The sequence below is a fragment of the Crocodylus siamensis genome, chromosome 12, assembly GCF_052110815.1.
Source record: "Crocodylus siamensis isolate JL-2025a chromosome 12, ASM5211081v1, whole genome shotgun sequence".
In the NCBI taxonomy this organism is placed as follows: domain Eukaryota; kingdom Metazoa; phylum Chordata; order Crocodylia; family Crocodylidae; genus Crocodylus; species Crocodylus siamensis.
Window position 1 is genome coordinate 40,921,252 of NC_143406.1, and position 18,764 is coordinate 40,940,015.

Sequence of the window (18,764 nt, forward strand, 5' to 3'; positions counted from 1 at the left end):
AGCTACACAACTGTGCATGTTTCCTGGACCCTCACGGCTGCAGTGCTCCTGCCCTAGACTGAGAAGGATTAGACAGGAAAGACCTTCTATGTTCTCAAGAGCAAGTGCAAAATCCATCCCTTGTCTTACATTTCAGTGAATTATCCAACACGGGCGATTCCATCTTTGCTGGCTCTCATTTGACTAAAATGATGTCATCAGAGATGTTTCCTGATGGGTGTTGGTTGATTCAGAAGCTCTCTCAGGATGGTAAGGAACACCCCAAACAAAGGATGGCTCGATTGTCTATTAGCGCTTTTCTGAATTTGTGCTGTTTAAATAAGGCAGAAGTCACCTAACAGAGAGTGGCAATAGCATCACTCCAGTGCCTCCATGTGTATAAGCTCATTGCACTGTTCTATCACTGGGCAAGTTCACATTCAGAGTTACCTTGCTTCCCCAGCATTACTGCTTTGCAGTTCAGCCGCTTTGTGGCTAAGTAGTGGCCTGAAGTTGAAAGGTGACTTGGCTAGAGATGCGGGGCCACCCAGTGCACTTTTCCTTACCTACCAGTTACCATGCTGTGGCCACCTTATTTAAATGTACCATTGCTAAGTGATTCACAGTGATTCTGCTGCTGAAACCTGATATAGCAACAGCTCGTTTGTAAACGTTTGTTTTTTCCTGGTATTGTACTTCCTCCTTCTCCTTGTATAAGCCGCTAATTGTCCTGTCTTTTCCTGTTAACGCAATAATAATATGAAGAAACCACACCAGTGTTGCTGAGCATTGGACCATGCTGCCAAATATACATGGGAGAACTGACAGGGACACATGCAGCTCTGACTGGTTTCTGGCAACTTTCAAAACACAGAAACAGTATGTGGCATCCAAGGGCTCAAAAACTCCCCAGGTCTGCTGGGCTATAACAGTGGTTGCCAACCTCAGGTCGTGACCCAAACGAGGGTCGCAGGGGCAATGCCGGGGACGCTGCAGACAAAGAGTGATCCGCGCTGCGCGCTGGGAGCTCCACCACCACCGCTGCCGCCGCGCTCCGCTCCCTGTAGCAGGTCATGGCAAAAAAAATGGTGGGAACCACTGGGCTGTAAACTATAAGCTTTGATGTCTTTCTACAGAGCAAAGATTTTGCTTCGTTCTATTACCGTCAATGATGCCAGCCGTGACAAGATTTAACAGACGTGTGACCATCAGGATCATCCCACAGCAATCAGAAAGGCCACTGACTGACCACGCAGTATGGGACTTCAGTGCAGGGAACTGAAATAACACTTTGAAATACTGTCTCACTTCGCCACTTTGCTTGTGTTGCGAATGGCAGCGTGCTCTTGTGGTTAGAGCAGGAGACGAGCAGTCTGGACCTCTCGGTTCCAGCTCTATGCTTGGACAATCACTTTCTATGCGATTTTAGGCAATTCACTTTAGCATTGTGTACCATATTGCCCAACCACAGGACCGATTGTGCTGTTGGGATGAATTTAAGGTTGCACAGTGAATGAGGCTGTTGTCTGTAGCACCCTTGCCTCTTCTGGGGGCCTGACTCCTATTCAACTCAGGCAAGCCCTATGCTTTTGCTTAGCCATTTTTATTTGATAAGGTGCTCCGAAGTCGATGTGCAGCAAGCATGCTTTTAGTGGAGGTTGGTGTCATCTGCAAATTTATGAGGGAGGGAGGGAGCAATCAGCTGAGCTAACCAGGGCACCACCTCACCCCTACCCAACTGGGAAGCCACAATAGCCTCACTGCCCTCACCCACAAATCCATGCGCCATAAGGATAAATTATTCACAACCTGCAAGACAGAATAACCCACAGAAGACGTAAAGCCAAGAACAGATCAAAGCAACTCCTTAAGCTGGCTATTAAATACATTTTCACAGAGGAATGCAAGTTAAAAATTAAAAGATAACATTAATTTTTATCTCAAAGTCAATAACCCTCATGAAAACATGGACCTTGATGATAGCTTTAGACTGCTGCCATTGCCCAAGGTGCCAGGAACGTTGCAGACGATGGGGCTTGGAAAAAAGTGCAAAACACAAGACATGGCAGGTCAAATCCAGTCAGGGATTTAAAAGTTCATGATGGCAAGTCATTGCTGTGGGAGGGCTATTCCATGGCTTGTGTATAACAAACACGGAGCTCCCCCAAATCAACTGCGGTGGGCAGAGCTGACTGACCAACAGAAGCTGAGCTATGCTCTCTTGCCTGCTGGATATGGAATAGTGCTGAGGAATCGTGCACAGCTTTTGGCACTGTATTGAATCATATGGACCAGAGCACAAACTTCTCTCTGGTGCTCTTAAAAGAGTATTATCATCAGTAAATATGCACAATAATTGCACAAAAATAAGAAAGACAAGGCAGGTATGAGGATTCAGGTGAGTAGGCATTTTATTTCTTAAGGTTCCCAGATACTCAGAGGTGTCTGTGTAGTGCACAGCTCTTTTCTGGTTAGCACTGTTGTTCTCCGCGTGTTTAACATTTATCCAGTGAAACCTTTTTTGGGCTTTCAGTGGTTTTGTGCAATTCCAGAAATCAATACAGTATTTTAATTTCCACATTAAGAGAAAAATAAGCCCGAGGGGAAGAGGCCCCAGCTACATAGCGCACCCCTTCGCCTCTTTTCTTCCTGTCATATTGACTGTAATGGTTTGAATGCTTGTAATAAATACCCATTAGCCAGTTTAGAAAAAAAGGCAAGTTTCATCTTTTTATCTAGGGTCATTGCTTGTTTTTGCTTATGTGGTGAATGTCTTGATTCTGAGTTTTGCCTTTAGAGGCCTTGCAGTGAACGTCCTGAATGTCTTAGTTTTTGAATTTTCTCTCCAGAGGCCTTTAACAAAGTTAACCTAAAGGCGACCCTTGGGCAAATGGTCTGAGAGATAGAAACCTAGGGCCTCTTGGAAGGGGGTTGGCACTAGAGGTCACAGCGGTGGTGTGGAAAATTTCCCAAAGAAGACCCAGGAAAGGAATCTGTTGGGTAAAAGATCCGAGCCCAAATTTGGGAGTAGTGACGGGTTTGTGTAGGAGGGGCCCAAGATGGCAACTCACCCAATACAAACTGTAACCTACAGTCCCAATTTGGAGGTAACCTCACTTGCAGAACACCAAAGGAAGAATCGCAAGTGTAGGCCAGATCAGGCTGATCCCCTGAACCACGCTCTCCGTGAACAAGAGCTCCCGTTCACGCTGAAGCCGCGGAGTGCCTGAGGGGGACCAAAGGAGGGGGGCTTGTTCCTATCACTGCTGAGACCAACTCTAAAACCATAGCTAAAGAATGAAAGTATCCTTGGGGATTTGGTTTCTCGGAGTTCTAGGACTGTAAGCATACCACGAGAAATAATAGTAGTGATTCCCATTTAACCTTTACTTGTAATTGTAGTTGTTTTTGTAATACTAATTCTTCTAGCATTGTTTGAGAAGGAAGTGCGTTTGGAGCATTGTTTCTAATATGTATAGTTATTGTGTTTTAATGTTTGTGGTTTTTCTTAAAGCTAAGCAGTGTTATATGCGTAGCAAGGAATTTAAAAATAAAATTGTGTTGTATGAATTAAATGTGCAATCATTGCAAAACCGTGCAATCAACCAAGTACTCCCCCAGCCAGGCGCATCAAATGAATCAGTAAATTGTGTGGGATCTTGCTCTATTCCATAACCCACTAGAGACACTTGCATAATAAAGTTTGCTTTAATTTCCTAAAAGTCCGTAGAAGGAAATCACTGTGTGCAGGGGACTCCCGCTCTTCACCACCTTCCCTCCTATATCTGCTCAGCTGCTTCAAAGCCAGCGTTGCTCTGACTCAGAAACAGGAGCCAGCAGATGGGCCGTGGCTTCAAAGACCTGGTCTCGCAAGTGCTGTTTTTGCTTTGTGCTCCTTCTTCAGGCTTCTAAATCCCTTCCTAATCCTGGTGCTGAGCTCCACCTCCTGCCATGATCCCTGCTCACTTTGCAGGCCTAGCTTAACTGCATGGCATTTTGAAGCACGATTCACTATGAATTTTAAATAAACTTCATCTTTCCCTTGGTACTCCCATCCCATCTGCCAGGCTCTGAATCCTCAAAGCCTCAATCCCAGCTTTTAGCTGGAGTTTAATTATGTATAAATACTGTACACTTAATACAAACATCTTTCCAATCTCCTCCTCTTGGGTGGAGATTTCAACCTAATATATCTGTTCTTAAAGCTTTCCATGTCTCTGTGCTGCTCTCCTCCCTTCCTCCTGGCAATTTTCTCTCCCTGACATTGTATCCCTGTGTATTTATCTTTGGGACAAGGACTATGACTCACCAGGAAGCTCAGTAACCATCTATGGAACCAGAGAAATAACTCCGGTCTTGACTCCTCACAGCACAATACAAATATGAACTCACCCTTGTGACCCCCCTAGATAAGCAGCTAATGCCCTCCTTGTGCAGAAGGGAAAGCTGAGACGCACAGTCATAACCAAAGCACCGAAGGAATCACAGGCAGAGTCAGGAAGAGCATCCAGAGATCCTACCCCTGTAGTCCCAGCATGCCTAAGGCACTTCAGGAGCTGGACCAACATATCCTGCTACGTGCAGGAAAGAAGGCAGGTGTGTTGAGCTTGTACCATCTAGCATCACTGGTGTTGGCCTGAAGGGCTGGAGCTCTTGTGCAAAACAGGAATACAACCCTCTTTATAACTCCTATGACGGGGAGACCCTATTTCCACGTGCCCACTGCCAAGGCTTTTGGGGTACATACAATGAAGCCTGAACTCTGGGAAGACGATGGAGACAGCAGGGAGTCGAGCTAGTGCAAAGCTACCCTTTCAGTACTAGTGTCAAATGGCTGACTGGCAAGGATGACGCCTAGAGAAGGAGCTACAAGCCAGTGCAATGTGGGTGGTCTATCAGCACTCGCATTGCTGGTGCTATCAGTTGCTTGGTGGTTGGGCTGGGTGCCCCTGGGCAGCTGCCATTGCTTATAGGTTTCCAAATAAAAAGCCCATTTACGTTTATTTTTCTTTCAAACTATGTTTTGAATGTTACTTTGAACAGCCCTTTGAAGCAGCATGAGCACCCTAGGAGCCTCCCCTTCAGCTAATTAACAAGAACAGCTGTGACACAAACAGTACAGCAAAGCTGATGCAGCATCCTTAACTCATGGCAGCTTGAAAGGTGCCCCAACCAAAATCCTAAGTTTCTTGGGGATGTTCTCAGGAAAAATTTACAGTTCCATCCCTAACTGAAATAGATAGCTGCTGTTCCACATTCAAGGCCAAACATCTCTTGATAATGAAATCGGTAGGTGCATTTCAGCCAGCCTTTAAAGAGGCAATGACTGCTTGTTTAGCTCTATTTAGAGATAGGTTCTTGCCCATAAACAGCCCCCATGGGCACGAGTTATTCCTGGAAAGATTTGGTGACGTTTCTGATTTTGTATAGAGAAATAATGGTCAAATATTAACAAGAAGAAAATTAAAGATTGAGTGCTTGAATGGTTTAAGTTGTATGCTGATTATACGTATTGTCCAGTTCGAGTGGCTTCCTTAGCATGCCTTCCAGGAACAAATAAAGACCCGTTGTTTTTCTTTAGCACATAGTGCTGTCTGATTTCCTTGGGTCCATTCTTCATTTCAGCTTTGTTATTCTTGAGACAGCACATTAGGCCGTGTGTAGACGAGATGAGAGGCTTGCGTGTAGGACACTTCAAAGCAGGTTAAATGCTTTTGCACTGCTTTTGTGGCGTTGGTGTTTGCACACATCAGCAGCACAGTAATTCCAACCACTGTAGCAAATTCAGCAGCGTAACGCGCCTTAAATGATCTGGGGCGCAGCTGCAGAGCGAAGCACCAGGCTCCATGAAGTTCAGAAGCTCTGCAGAAAGCCCATGCAGGCAGCCTGGCAGCAGCCTGGGAAGGCAGGGTCTGCTCAAGATCTCTTTTTTTTCCCCACCCTGGAGCCTGCCTGAGCTTCACAGGGGCCCAGTGCTTCCCTCTGCGGCTCCAATGCACCCCAGGACCACCCGAGCCGGGTGCCACCTGGGGGGGGCACTGCCACTGCTGCAGAGGGAAGCACCAGCCCCGCCTGCAGCCCAGGGATTGCTCTGCCCGCTGGCAGCTCACCCTCCCCTTCCTGCCACCAGAGAGGCAGGTAAGTTTGGGTGTGTACACAACATGGGGGTTTAAAGGGCCCTAAACTGAAGTGGCGTTTTTCAAAACCCACCGCTTCAATTTAGGGCCCCTGTTTCATCTACACTCGCCCTTACTCTTCATTTAAGTCGTAAGTGCTCTCCAGCAAGAGGGAGATTTTTATTCTGGTTGTACACAAAAGGAAATGGAGACAAAAAAATTGAAATGACTAGTCCCAAGAAACACAAGTCAGTGGCAGAACCAGGATTAGAATGTGCAATGGCTTCCAGTCAGCTCTCTATATAACAAGGTAGCATTGTAAATTCACCACCCAAGGCACATTCTGTTATCTGTGGAGCAAATGACCCATGACCTGGAGTCTTTAACCTACTCCAATGTGTCATCTCCACTGGAGCTGGAAGGTTGAAGTTGAGGTGAGTTTCACCAGAGGGCATGGTATTAATTGTTAATCAGCTCAGCGAACTCCAGGTTACCTATATGAACAAACAGGGCATGTAATCACGAATTCAAAGCAAGGCAATGAGGGACTTATCTGCCTTACAGTAGGACTATTCCAGTGTTCCAGCTTTCATCACTTCTTCAATGTGCTTTCAGGTTATACCTGAGCCTTTTACATGCTGGCAATAAATCTCAGTTTTGCTTCTGAAAGTGTTAGTGTACAAAAACAAACGCTCAGTCACAAAATGTATGGGCTTGGACCAGTACAGAATTGAGCACCAATGTCTATTTTTTTGGTAGCAATACTATTACTCTCATAAAATTAAGAAAAATTTCACATCTTTTCCATTAAAGGATGCAAATTGAATTCCTTTTCCCTGTTTATCAGTGAACACAAACCTTTCTGTAAAAGGAAAGGGCAACAATTTTTCCAATTTTGCCTTTTTTTCCAACGACGAATATTTTAACACAATCACTTGCCACTCTATGAAAACATGGCAAAAATATAGTTTGGATCTGCAATTAGAATAACTTTCACAGCTCGAGAGCCTTAATATGTCAGATGATGAGAGCAACCCAAGCCAGAAACAATCATTGTACCTTATGCATTATAATTTTATGGTTATGGTAACATAAATTTAGTTGGCAGAATAAAGTCTTATAAATCACTACTACTGTGTTTGCCCTTTTTATAACACAGAGTCATTTTATAATCATAATAAAGTGCTCTAAGCAAAAGTAACTAGGTCGTTATCACACTCTTGATTGATAGCTGCTCACAGCCTAAGCTGAAAAAACCACAGGCAATTTAGCCTGAACATTCTTCCAAACCTCTGAACCACCAGGTGTCACTCCCACATCATCACTGAATTATTCAAAAGCCGCACAAGTCTGGTGTCCTGAAGCAAACACCACTTAATTCCAGGACTGGTGAGATCACTATGCCTCAGACAACCATAGAAATAGGCGTTTTGTTACTTTCTACCATGGTTCAATAGACACGACCTCTTCTTCTCAGCCTGTTTACCTGGGCCTCGGCTGAATGGGGCGAGAAAGGGGGTTCATGAAAGGCTTGACCCTGGGGTGAGAAGCTACATTAGGATGCCTTGGTTCCCACTGACTTGGATTCTCTTCCTACTGATGGCCATAGGAATTTTGCTAATAGTTGAAATACGAGTGAGCGTTGGTCTCAAACTTCAGGTAGTGTTCAGGACACTCGGCACCTGGCTGTCAGGGGTGTTATTACAAACACTGGCTTCAGTAAGACCTTCTGGTAAGATGCAATGGATCCTGCTCACTTGTGTAATTATCTGTTAATATTTTTAGCATGCATGATTTACAGCTTAATGGGCACAGGAGAACTTCACTGGAGATATTAAATGACTATGGCTACAATTTTGCATGTTTTGCCCATGTGCAATCAATATACACATGGCTGATGTTGGCAGGATTTGGCCATTTAAGGGCACTATTATGCTTCAACAGCCACATGAAAGGTGGTTAACCATACTAACCTCCCATAACAGAGAATTGCTGTCCCTCTGCTGTCTGTGCAAGTGACAGTAGCATTAACTGTGGACTCCACTTGGTGTAATGGGCAGTTGAACTTCAAACCCCAGTTTCCCTCCTGAGGATTATTCCGTTTTAATTGGTTTGTGTGCACACACTATTACAGTATTTCGAAACCTCAGTCTGCTTAGCACATGAAAATACAGAAATAACATACAGCTGGGGGAGCCCCCAAGAATGTATAGCATTTAATGATGGGGATAGCAACTTTTGCTTGGATGAGGAAGAGGCCAAGCAGCTCCAGTGTTGCTCAGCACAACTAGAATCACCGCTGCATTCTGGTAATTCATCTCATACTTTAATTCTGTCCCATTTGCCCCAACCCACTGGGCTGTGAGTAGTGCAGATTTAATATGATTTGCTTAAAAAAAACAACAACATATCTTCAACTTCCAGCTTCAAATCTGCGGTGCGTTAGAAGAAAGGGTACTTTCTAGAACACAAGAGCTTACAAACATTGGCTTGCTGACTATCATAACAGCATCATTTTTGGCTTCCTTAAATATAGTAATCACACAGTATTTTGAATAGTAGCCTACAACTACTGAATAATTTTTAGTCTCAGAATAGAAACAAGCCTCCTCCCACTTTCTGCCACAGTCTTTTGGGCATTTTGAGGTTTCAGTGGTTCTTTCTAGTTTTTTTTGCTATATTTAGTAGGCATATCCCATCTGGAGGAGAAGCCTTTGAACTGAGTGCCAATCTGCCAGCTTATTCTGTGGAGCAAGGAGTCAAAAGGATTGACTATTAATGGGGGAGGTTTAAGGAGAAAAGGGTTTTTTTATGTTTGCACTTACATTTTTAATGCAGTTGTAGAGTCTAGAGGACGGATCTGGTGAGTGGAAACCCGGAGACCTGGAATCTTCATCTAGTTCAGCTACCAACTGCTGTATGCTGTTGGCAAATCTTTTAACCTCTTTCCCTCTGTTCCCCCATGAGTAACATAGGGATTAGCAGATATCCTCACCTTTATAAGACTAGGCAAGCCCTCAGATGAAAGGTGCCAAGTGTTAAGTATTAATAATGATTACATAGCAAAACACCATAGACATTCAAACATAGCTTGGCTGCTCTGTCCTCTTTAATACATGCAACTCACACTGACATTACTGGAATATACCAGCTAATGGGAGAACAGGAACTCTAGGGAACAAGACTAATCACATGTAAGCACCAGTCCATAAAAATAAATAACCACCCTGTAACAGGACGGGTGTCCCCTAGTTGCCCTCTGTACCGTGCCAAGCTGCCTAAAAGCACCCTCGAATCTTGCCTGCCACATCTTGGTCTTATATGTGTTAAAGGGAGGCTGCCTTTCGTCCTCTTGGCCATGGTTCTCCTGCTATCACTTGTCCTGCCTCTATAATGGGTGTTCTGTGCACCCCGGCCTTATGGGCTATGCGTGGCTCCAACCACTCCTGTACCAAGCCCCAAGCCTTGCAGATGTACCAGACGTTGCTCAGTCTTACACTCTCTTCAGCTCTCGGGCTCTCCGCAGCCCGTCTTGCAACCGCGCCTCTCTGGGCCCTTGGAGTCGGCACTCTCCCAATACTACGCCCTTCCTGACACTCCCAATATTGAGTCCTTTCTGGCGTTCAGGTTTGGCACACTCCCAATGTTGCCCGTTTGGCGGTCGCTGCCCACTCTCGGGGGCTTCTTGCTGCCTACTCTCTGGGGCTGGGATTTCCTGCTCTGCTGCGGGTCCCCTCCGAGGCCTCCGCCAACCCCTAATAGCCTCACCCAAACCTCCGGTGTAACAGTAAACAAAACACAAGCCCTTCGGCTATAACATAAACCTAAGCCATCGGGTTATAACCACATTTGAGCCACTCCAAGGTTTCTCCATCTCTCACCAGTATCCCATTGTACAGGCAATCAGGCCTCTTCCTTTTCCTCACTCGGGCAGAGCTCCCTCCCCCTAGTTGCCAGCAGGGAACTGCCTGCCTGGCCTCAGCCCTGGGTTTACATGGGAGCCCGGCCCTGCCCCTTCTGGTCACCCGACCACTAGCAGGTGTGTGTCACTGGCTCCCTCTAGTTCCCCAGCAATCGGCACCTGAGGAGTTATCCTGGCTCTGCAAGTAGCAGGTACCTCAGTGCTCTGCTACACACCCCAAACAGCAAATCAAAAGCAAGACAAACTACACAAAGGAAAGAATAAAATATAGCAGCAAATACAGAAAAAGGGCAAGATTAACAGGCAGTTCCAGAAAAGGGCTAAGCCTTCCCTGTCCTACGTGATTTAGCTTATTTACCTGATGAAGGGCTCAATCCTGCAAGGTAGCAAGCACCCTAACTCCAATGGAGTAAAGCACAGGTGTGCCTCTATGGAAGTTGATGAGATTGAATGTGTGCTTCCAGGCTCTGCTACTCAAGGTAAGATTGCTCAGCATCGTAAGGGCTTAAGTCCCTTCATCAAATCTCCCCTCTCCTCTCTGCACCTGAGAAGTCGATCCTAGTGCTATACAGGACCTCTCATTCCAGTGCTCCATTCCACAAATCCCTCCTATACCCCATGCAAAATCACTCCTCTTCATGTGGATCTCTTGTCAATGAAGATCCATCCTGTTTATTATCCACTTTTTAAAGTTGTTTTAAAAATCAGTTCTGTGCGCACTGAATAACCACGAGACCTTAGGAACATCGCCACATTCCAGTCCTCTTGCTTCACATCAAAATAAGTGTATAACCTCTTTTAGACCCTATATTCATTTTGAGAGGCATAAAGACCAAAGCAGTTGCTACCAGCTGATCAAATTTTCTGTCCAGATATCCAGCAATAAGTGACCTTTCAAGTACTTAAGGCATAGCTTATAAAGGATTTTATACATTAAAGCTCATGCTATTCATTATACAGAGAAAGAACAGGTACAAAAGATCTCACTTGCTCAGAGCTGACGGAGGGACTGAGACCTATTCTGAAACAATTTAGTTTATGTATCTTTTTCAATTAGGAGCACATTACAGCTGTCAAAAAGTGCTCACGACAAAGACATGGAAACTTGGGTAAAGCTCGTGCCTCAAATGTCAGGATTTTCCAAATAAGGCAGATGGGACTTCTATTGTTCTTCCTCTAAGACAATGCAATTCTTCATTTTCAAATATTAAAATATTGTCCTAAAATGCTACACAACATTCTAGCTGGGAAACAGGAGAAGAGGAGTTTGATGCTTCATCGTCATTCACGTATCTTGGAAGCAACAGTTCTGCAAAGACAAGTAACATCATTCTGTAAACCAAGCTGAATTATTTTTCAGGTCTCTGTAAAAATACAAGTATCAGCAGGTTACCTGACATTTGGTGTGGAGGAATCCAAACTGTTGTTGCTCTTTTCAATCATGAATGCAGTTCAGTGTTACAGCAAGTTCTCTAACCTGCCAAACTGTGCGAGTAAAAGGGCTGAGGTACAGGCTTGTGTTCCCTGTTGTGTGCAAGTGATCACCTAATATTGCAAGTGAACTCTGGAGTCTACAGAATTTTCTGTGAAACATTCCTGCAGAGAGAAATTCAAAACACAGTGGCTCTGAGCTGTACAGCAGGTCAAAAGTTTAATTTGACTATTAAGCAATTTTATGAGGTATACGAGATCCACTGCCAAGGCAATGATGCAAATAAAGGTTGATTGATATAATCTATTGCATGAAATACAGTTCTATTAAAAAAGAAAACCTCAGTGCAAGCAGAGCAGAAGAGAAATATTCCAGCGAGACACTGTTTTTAAAGGGATTGCCGTTGTCACATTCTCATCATTCTTCTGTTTCAACAGCGCCCTTCGGTAGCACGCTAGCAGGAAATGGCAGCAGCAGAGTCACCTGCTCTCCCCTAGAACCTCATTTCCCCCTGCGATCAATGCAGGCAACTGCTCTACTCTGGCTGCCCTTCGTTACCTGCATAATTCAAGAAAATTCCAAGTTTTCTCATGAAACCATGTCAGTGATGCAGTCTCGATCTCTTTGCATTAGCGGTTTTTGTGAGGGTTTCTGTGCTTTGTTCAAAGACAGCTGAAATAATATCCAATGGATTTAGGAAACAAAACAGGGGCAGATTGAATTTTATAAGAAAGCCGCTGAACATTTCTGAGGTGAAGCCAGTCTCTGGAAATGACTGTCAAAATGACTGCTGTTTTCATAGCTCATAATATGTTCCATATCACAGACTGCTTAAAAGAAAAAGTGTTATGACATAATAAAATGCACAGTATTTGTTTCATGCCAAACGGCTGCACAGACAGTAACTTTTTGCCTTAGATTTTATTTAAACATCACAAAAGACTTGAAAATAAAAACAACTCATTTGAGCTATTTTGAAAGAAAAGTCAACTTCTGTATTTATCTCTAATATTGTCTCTCAAGTTGAGGAATTGCTTTCTTCCAGGTGGTGTATGTTAACTCAACCAGCTAAATTTTTCCACATATTCATTAGGCTTAGCTATAATTTGCTCAGGAACTTCTACAGGAAAGAAAGCAATCATAATGGGCGATTCACAGTACCATATTTGCATGCAATTAACTGTTTATAGAAGATTTTCCATCAGTAAGATAAAAAACACATTGGGAGAAGACGACAAGAGTGTTTCTCCTTTTTGATATGAGGAAATCCCGTTACTTTCTTTAACATGGACTTTAAATATATTCTTTAAATATGTTGTCCACTGTAACAAGTGGGCTGTCCTGAACATTGGGCCCCACAACTGTCCAGGGCAGTCTGCCCACCTGCCTTTCCTGCCCCACCTTGGTTGTATCTAAACTTGTTCATAGGCAGGAGATGGCCCCTTTAACTGCCCTGATGCCAAGGGGGAATGCACGGCTCTGAACCTCCCCTTACACTGTGTCCCGTGCCTCGCAGATGGCATCCACAACCACGTATTTGGTGATATCGTGCCTGTCTGACTGCATACAAAATTAATGGATTTTTTTCCCCCCAGTTCTTCTGGCCCCGAGAGAGAACTGCGCTCAAGAGTTCAAAGCAGCTGCAAGTTTGTCCCTCTACTCACTGTGCAGCCCCATTCAACAAGGACAAAAGCTCTCCTTACAGGGTAACTATTTTCTATGTTTAGAAGTTATATGGCAGCCAGCCATATAGGTGGCACTGCCTTCACCGTAAGCATGCGGCTTCAGGAGGTTACATTCCCTGTAATCATTCCTGCCCCCCAGCATGTCTCATGCCCATACATGGTTACCTGGATGCTTGCAATCATGCCCATGTGCTAACATGCCCATGGATTGTGCTGTTTACCTTGGTAAAATAGGGCAACAGATATACAGCTTACGTTATTCTGTACAAGCCTCTCCTGCAGAAATTGCTTGCTGTGTGAAAGCCAAAATTGTTTATTTACCTATATTAACACTCCCTGAAGGTTTAGCTTTGAATATGGCTGTTTATGAATTAGCTTTGTCCTAGGCACTTTCAGCCTGTGGACAGAAACAATAAAACAAATGCTTGCGACTGTCAGCATCCCAAGCCTGTAAAATGGTAGGAGGTTCAGGCAAAACACACAGCTGGTTTTGTTTAAGAGTATTGGGGTGGCTGATGTTCTGTTATTACATCCCACAGTATTCCCTATAGAAGAATGCTCCAGTTCACTCAACCATTTCACAACACGTACTATATCACTGTACCGTAAAGACGCAACTTCATGGAGCCTGGGAAGGTATGACTGATTCAAAGGATGCTGCCAAAGTCTGTAGCTCCACCAAAATAGCGCAAAGAACCATACAGTTTCAGGGTCATGCTTGGGTCCTAAGCCAGACCGACGGAAGTGATTAAGTGCCATAGGTATATGGGGATGTGTACAGAAACAAGGACCTGGGTTAAAAGTCTGCCATTTTAGTTAGACATATGAAAGATCTCTTTTTCTTTCTCTCAGTGGGAGGGATGGTCTACGGGAAAAATGAGGACATAAGTAATACGTCAGGTATGTTTTAGTTACTTATATATCATATCTCATTTTTAAAAATGAATAGTGATTTCAGTTTAGCTATGGTATTTTATAACACATAACAGTATTGGGTTTTTTTTCCATTATTTTATAATTACGTGGGAGCTAGTAGCAATCTTCATTCTGCCTCCTCTTGTATATAGACTATAAGATAGCCTTCCACTAAATACTATTTTCATTTTTTCCCTACACACTATTTTTTCTATAAAACCCCTGCTTTATTTGGTGTCCATATTAGACGCACAAGGGGCTAAAATTAATGTTGTCTGGGCAATCAAAAACTGCAACTTCCTTATTTCTAAATGTTAGACTTTGCAACCTGAACTTTCTTTCATGCAATGTTTTTTTCATTTATTTAATAGCTGAGGACAAGAACATCTGTCTTGTTCTCAGCTATTAACAATTGAAAATAAGAAATGTTTGGGAGTGAGGAGTGATGGTGGGATGGAGGTTATTGTTGGGAGAATCTGGAAGAAAAGGGGAAAGGAACAGGATCTCTTGTAGAGCTCAAATGCTAAAGGAGCAACAAGGCAAAAATCCAATCAGGGCCGGCCCAACCATTAAGAGAACTAGGCAGTCACTTAGGGTGCCAAAATTTGGGGGGTGCCAAATTATTTGCAGAACAAAATAATAGGAATATCATTTTAAATAACAGCCCTGGCCAGCTATGGCTCCACCTTGGACCAGCCCTGCCCTCATCCCTGCTAGTGCCCCTCATTTCTGACCTGCAGCCCCTGTCCCCAGGCCAATAGTGTCCTTGGCTCCTGCCCAGAGCTCCCACCCTGTGGGGCCAGAGCCGGGGCCAGGTCTCCAGGATGCTCTCCCCACTGAGCTGTAAAATTTCATTCTAGACTTCTTACTTTCCTCAATATTGGAAGTGGTGGGGGCACCAAGGTATACAGTTCGCTTAGGGTGCCAATTACCCTTGGACTGGCCCTGAATCCAATGCAAAAAAAGATAAGGACGATTTCCAAAGTATAGAAAAAACTAATAAGGAGAAACTGTATGACTGTTCTTCTCTTTCTCTCTCTTCAGTGTCCACCCCAATACTTAGAAAACTTTCACACTAGCACCAACTCCTTCCTTCATCTTTGTTTTGCCCAGGAAAGAGAAACCATTATTCAATCTGCCTTCCATTCCTTCCTCCATGTCTTTGTTCAGTGCAGGTCAATCTTATTGCATGCCATGTTGCCTAGTAGGAAATTAAATCAAAATGTAATTTATGATCATACAAGGTGGCTAACATGTAGGTTCTTGTGACACATTTAAAAGATCTTTTAAATTATAACTCGCTGCCACAACCAGCTTGCACAACAAAGGAAAAGCACTTTGAGCTACAAGTTTCCACTGACCTCAGTAGCACAGGATCAGACCTTTAGTTACTCATATACTTTCATGATGCAGATCACATTTTTAGCAACAGATAAAGATGTCAAAATCTTGAATGAGAAAAAGACTCAACTTTACTGAATAAAAATGTTCCATATCTGTTGCACACAGTGGTAAAAACAGCATGTGGCAATGTGTATTCACATATGCATATTCACAAAGGTTTGTGCAAACATAAATTCTCGTGTTTCTTACCCATTAAGACCTACACTTTGCCATCTTAAAATTCCTTCACTGTAGTTTCTCTCATATTTATATAGATCAATTACAAAATTGGATGATTTGTTTTGTTTATATGCTGCAGGTTAAACTGTACTAAAGTCTCTTTTACACTATTTTCTGAAACTGCAATTTTACATTGAACAGTATTATTTAACGGCTGTTGCTTTGCTTTATTCAGCTGAAAGGGAAAGGGAAATCTTTTAAAGTAACTGAGATGTGAGATCAGACTAGGTTTACTCTTCTTTACAATTAACTTAGTAATAAAGCAGAGTTTTTTCTGTTGGGGGAAAAGTAAACTACATATTCAATATCTACAATCTAACCTTCCTAAATGAGGATGGAGAATCCATTTATACTCAGTAATTTTACAACCGTGGCAACAAATTAAAAGTCAGGGCAGACAGCAGAGACCCAAAAAGATATACAATGTAGAGCAAAGACCATCCAAATTAAAGGGAACTCTTCTACGTTGTCAAATTTTGAGTAATTAGTATCATCATTAGAGGCACATCTCCAGCTTTAAGCAATTTTGAGTAATTAATGTTTTCGTATTTTGCACAGAAGTCCTGACTTCAGCATTCCCTTAGGATATGAATTCTCCTAGACAGAGTTACACAATGCAGATTAACTCAGCTGGAAGACAATTAGAGTAGGCAGATGAAATATAATTTGTCAGTCTATACAAATGGTTACTTCTAGCCTTAGATTTGATTTGTCTTAACACCACAACTGGCTGATTTAAATAGAGGTAGGCACACAATTCTGGCAATTCATTTCCATACATGTGCTGAGTGTCTGAGCTACAAGAGTTATGAAAGATTTGAAATTTTTAAATGACTACCCAGACAAAAGAGCCAGAGAAGCAATAGATCTCCCTAGCTCTCTGGATAACCTTATTCCAGTTACAGGTTTCAGTAGTACTTAGCATACACTTTAGAATTTAAAAGGAAACAGAGCAAATCTTGCTTTTCTTATTAAACATGCCAAATAAGCTCAGATATTAAAAATGGCAGACTGAGCAGGAAGCATGATTCTGGCCTAGTGGCTGGTGTATGTGAGGGCGAGTCAGAAGTAATGGTATCTATTGCCAGATCTGCCACTGACTCTGCATCTCACCCTGACCAAGTGCTCCGTGCTTACTTCAAGGTCAGCTCATACGTGATCTTACAGTGCATCAGCTATTCTGCAGTAATTACCCACACATGTACTTTTACCCCACAATAAGTGAGAGGTAACTTCCCTCACTTTCACTGAGGGGCAAGCTACGCTGTATGTACCATGAGATAAGTATATGCTCAATTACCTTGGAGCTCCCTGCTGCCAGGGCAGGGGGACATAGTCCTTGCCTGGGCTCCAGTGGCAGAGCCTGCCTCGGCAGCAGGCAGCTCCTGGGGGCAGAGAGTAATTTTCTGTTCTCTGGTGGCCAGTTGACTGGGAGCAGATTTGCTCCCTGTTAGGTGTCTACAAAAGTGCTACTGTGCAGTAACTACTTGCATTTGCAAGTAGCAAATTAGCTCACGATTAGTGAGGTTTGCTGTGTAGACGCACATGCTTACTGGACAGTAAACGATGTGTAGGCATGCCCTCTATGTTCTGCTCCGTCCCATAAGGAAGCCTAAGCCTATAAACTTAAGGAATTGTGATTTCTGCTCAATGCCAATACTCACAGAAATGGTACAGAAGTGACAGGATATCAGAGTGTACTTCTGAAGATTGAAAACAAGTATTTAGGAGATAAGGATGTTTCCCGAGTAAACTTTGTTTTAGGGGCAGGGGCAGGAGAGGAAGGATAGAAATCTTCAAGGCTTCCTTAGTTTTTCCTTTAATTTGAATCAGTTGCTGCCTGTGTTTGTAACCAAAGATAGATGGAAGAGGGACACTTAAATTAAAAGTTTCCACAAACATAGAAAAGAGAACAGATTTGAAAGAAATATAGAAAGAAGGAGAAAAATGAAACAGTAAGATGCCATCAAGGAGCACAATCACTGAATAATATGTCTATGTGCACTGTAGCTATGCTGGCAATCTGCTCAGGCAGGCTGTTTTGTCCTCTATATTATACTTTGGCTCACAACTATACTAAATTCCATTATACTTACAATGTTAGAACAGCACATATTGGATCACTCAAAATTTTGGCTGCTAATGAAGTTGTCTTAAAGTCCCAATGTATAAGCTACTTTTGAAACCAGTAGTATATTTTATGCTTTTTCAAGAGTTATGATAATTCATTTAGGTGAAAATTGTCATATTTAAATCAAGTGCTTCTTGTTGAAAAGACAGGCATGGATATCACAGAAATTGGTATTTTTTCCCTCCCAACAAAACAGACCATGTGTGATATTTTTCTGAAATAACACATAACCTATGATTACCATTAATAGATGTGAATGGTATTTGTAGAACCACTTGTGAGAATCAGGTCATGAGTGTGGGTTGAGGACAAACGTTCAATTAGTACTGTTATTAAAGACACATCTCCAGCTTCTGAATAATTAATGGCCTTCTTTTTCCCATGAAAGGCTGGTCATCGGCATTCTCTTAGAAGACAAATGTCCCCTAGTCAAGCCGAAAGTACACAAATTACCTCTTCTGGAAGACAATTAACAGGAGAAAGATGAAAATAGAACCTGTCAGGCTGTATGCATGTACTACAGTGAAGCACATCCCATTACTGACTATTTTTTAAAGATGTGATTGGCTGATTTCAAGACTATGGACAATTGATTCGGGCTATTCTCAGCTGCACGTTACCTCAGTAGCTAAATATTGCCATACAGTATTCAAAAACTTTAAAACAGAAAAAGAAAATTAGCAAAGAGGATGATCTCCAGATCTTTGCTTAACTGCTAATAAGCAAATGGGTTATAAAACCTCTGTTCAACACACTGAAAATGATTTTTCCCAAATTCAAATGACATGCTTCTAAAGCCAAAAGTGATAGATAGCAACTGGTTGAACAAGCACCACACTTTTTGTTCACTTTTAAACCTACCTTCTGTGCAAGAATCTCCAAGCTTTTTTCTTGGTTGTTTTGCTCTTCTTATCAAGAACTATAAAGTACCTTATCATTTAATAGAAAATATAGACAAATA

General features: G+C 42.9%; 1 long non-coding RNA gene across 1 annotated transcript; it reads left to right on the plus strand.

The window, feature by feature from the left end:
* Nucleotides 1-1,231: 1,231 nt before the first annotated feature.
* Nucleotides 1,232-18,735, plus strand: LOC149854994 (uncharacterized). The gene is made up of 4 exons (XR_016438727.1): nt 1,232-2,377; nt 13,045-13,155; nt 13,674-13,770; nt 18,192-18,735. It is a non-coding gene; the product is annotated as an uncharacterized LOC149854994 (long non-coding RNA).
* The last annotated feature ends 29 nt before the right edge of the window (nt 18,736-18,764 follow it).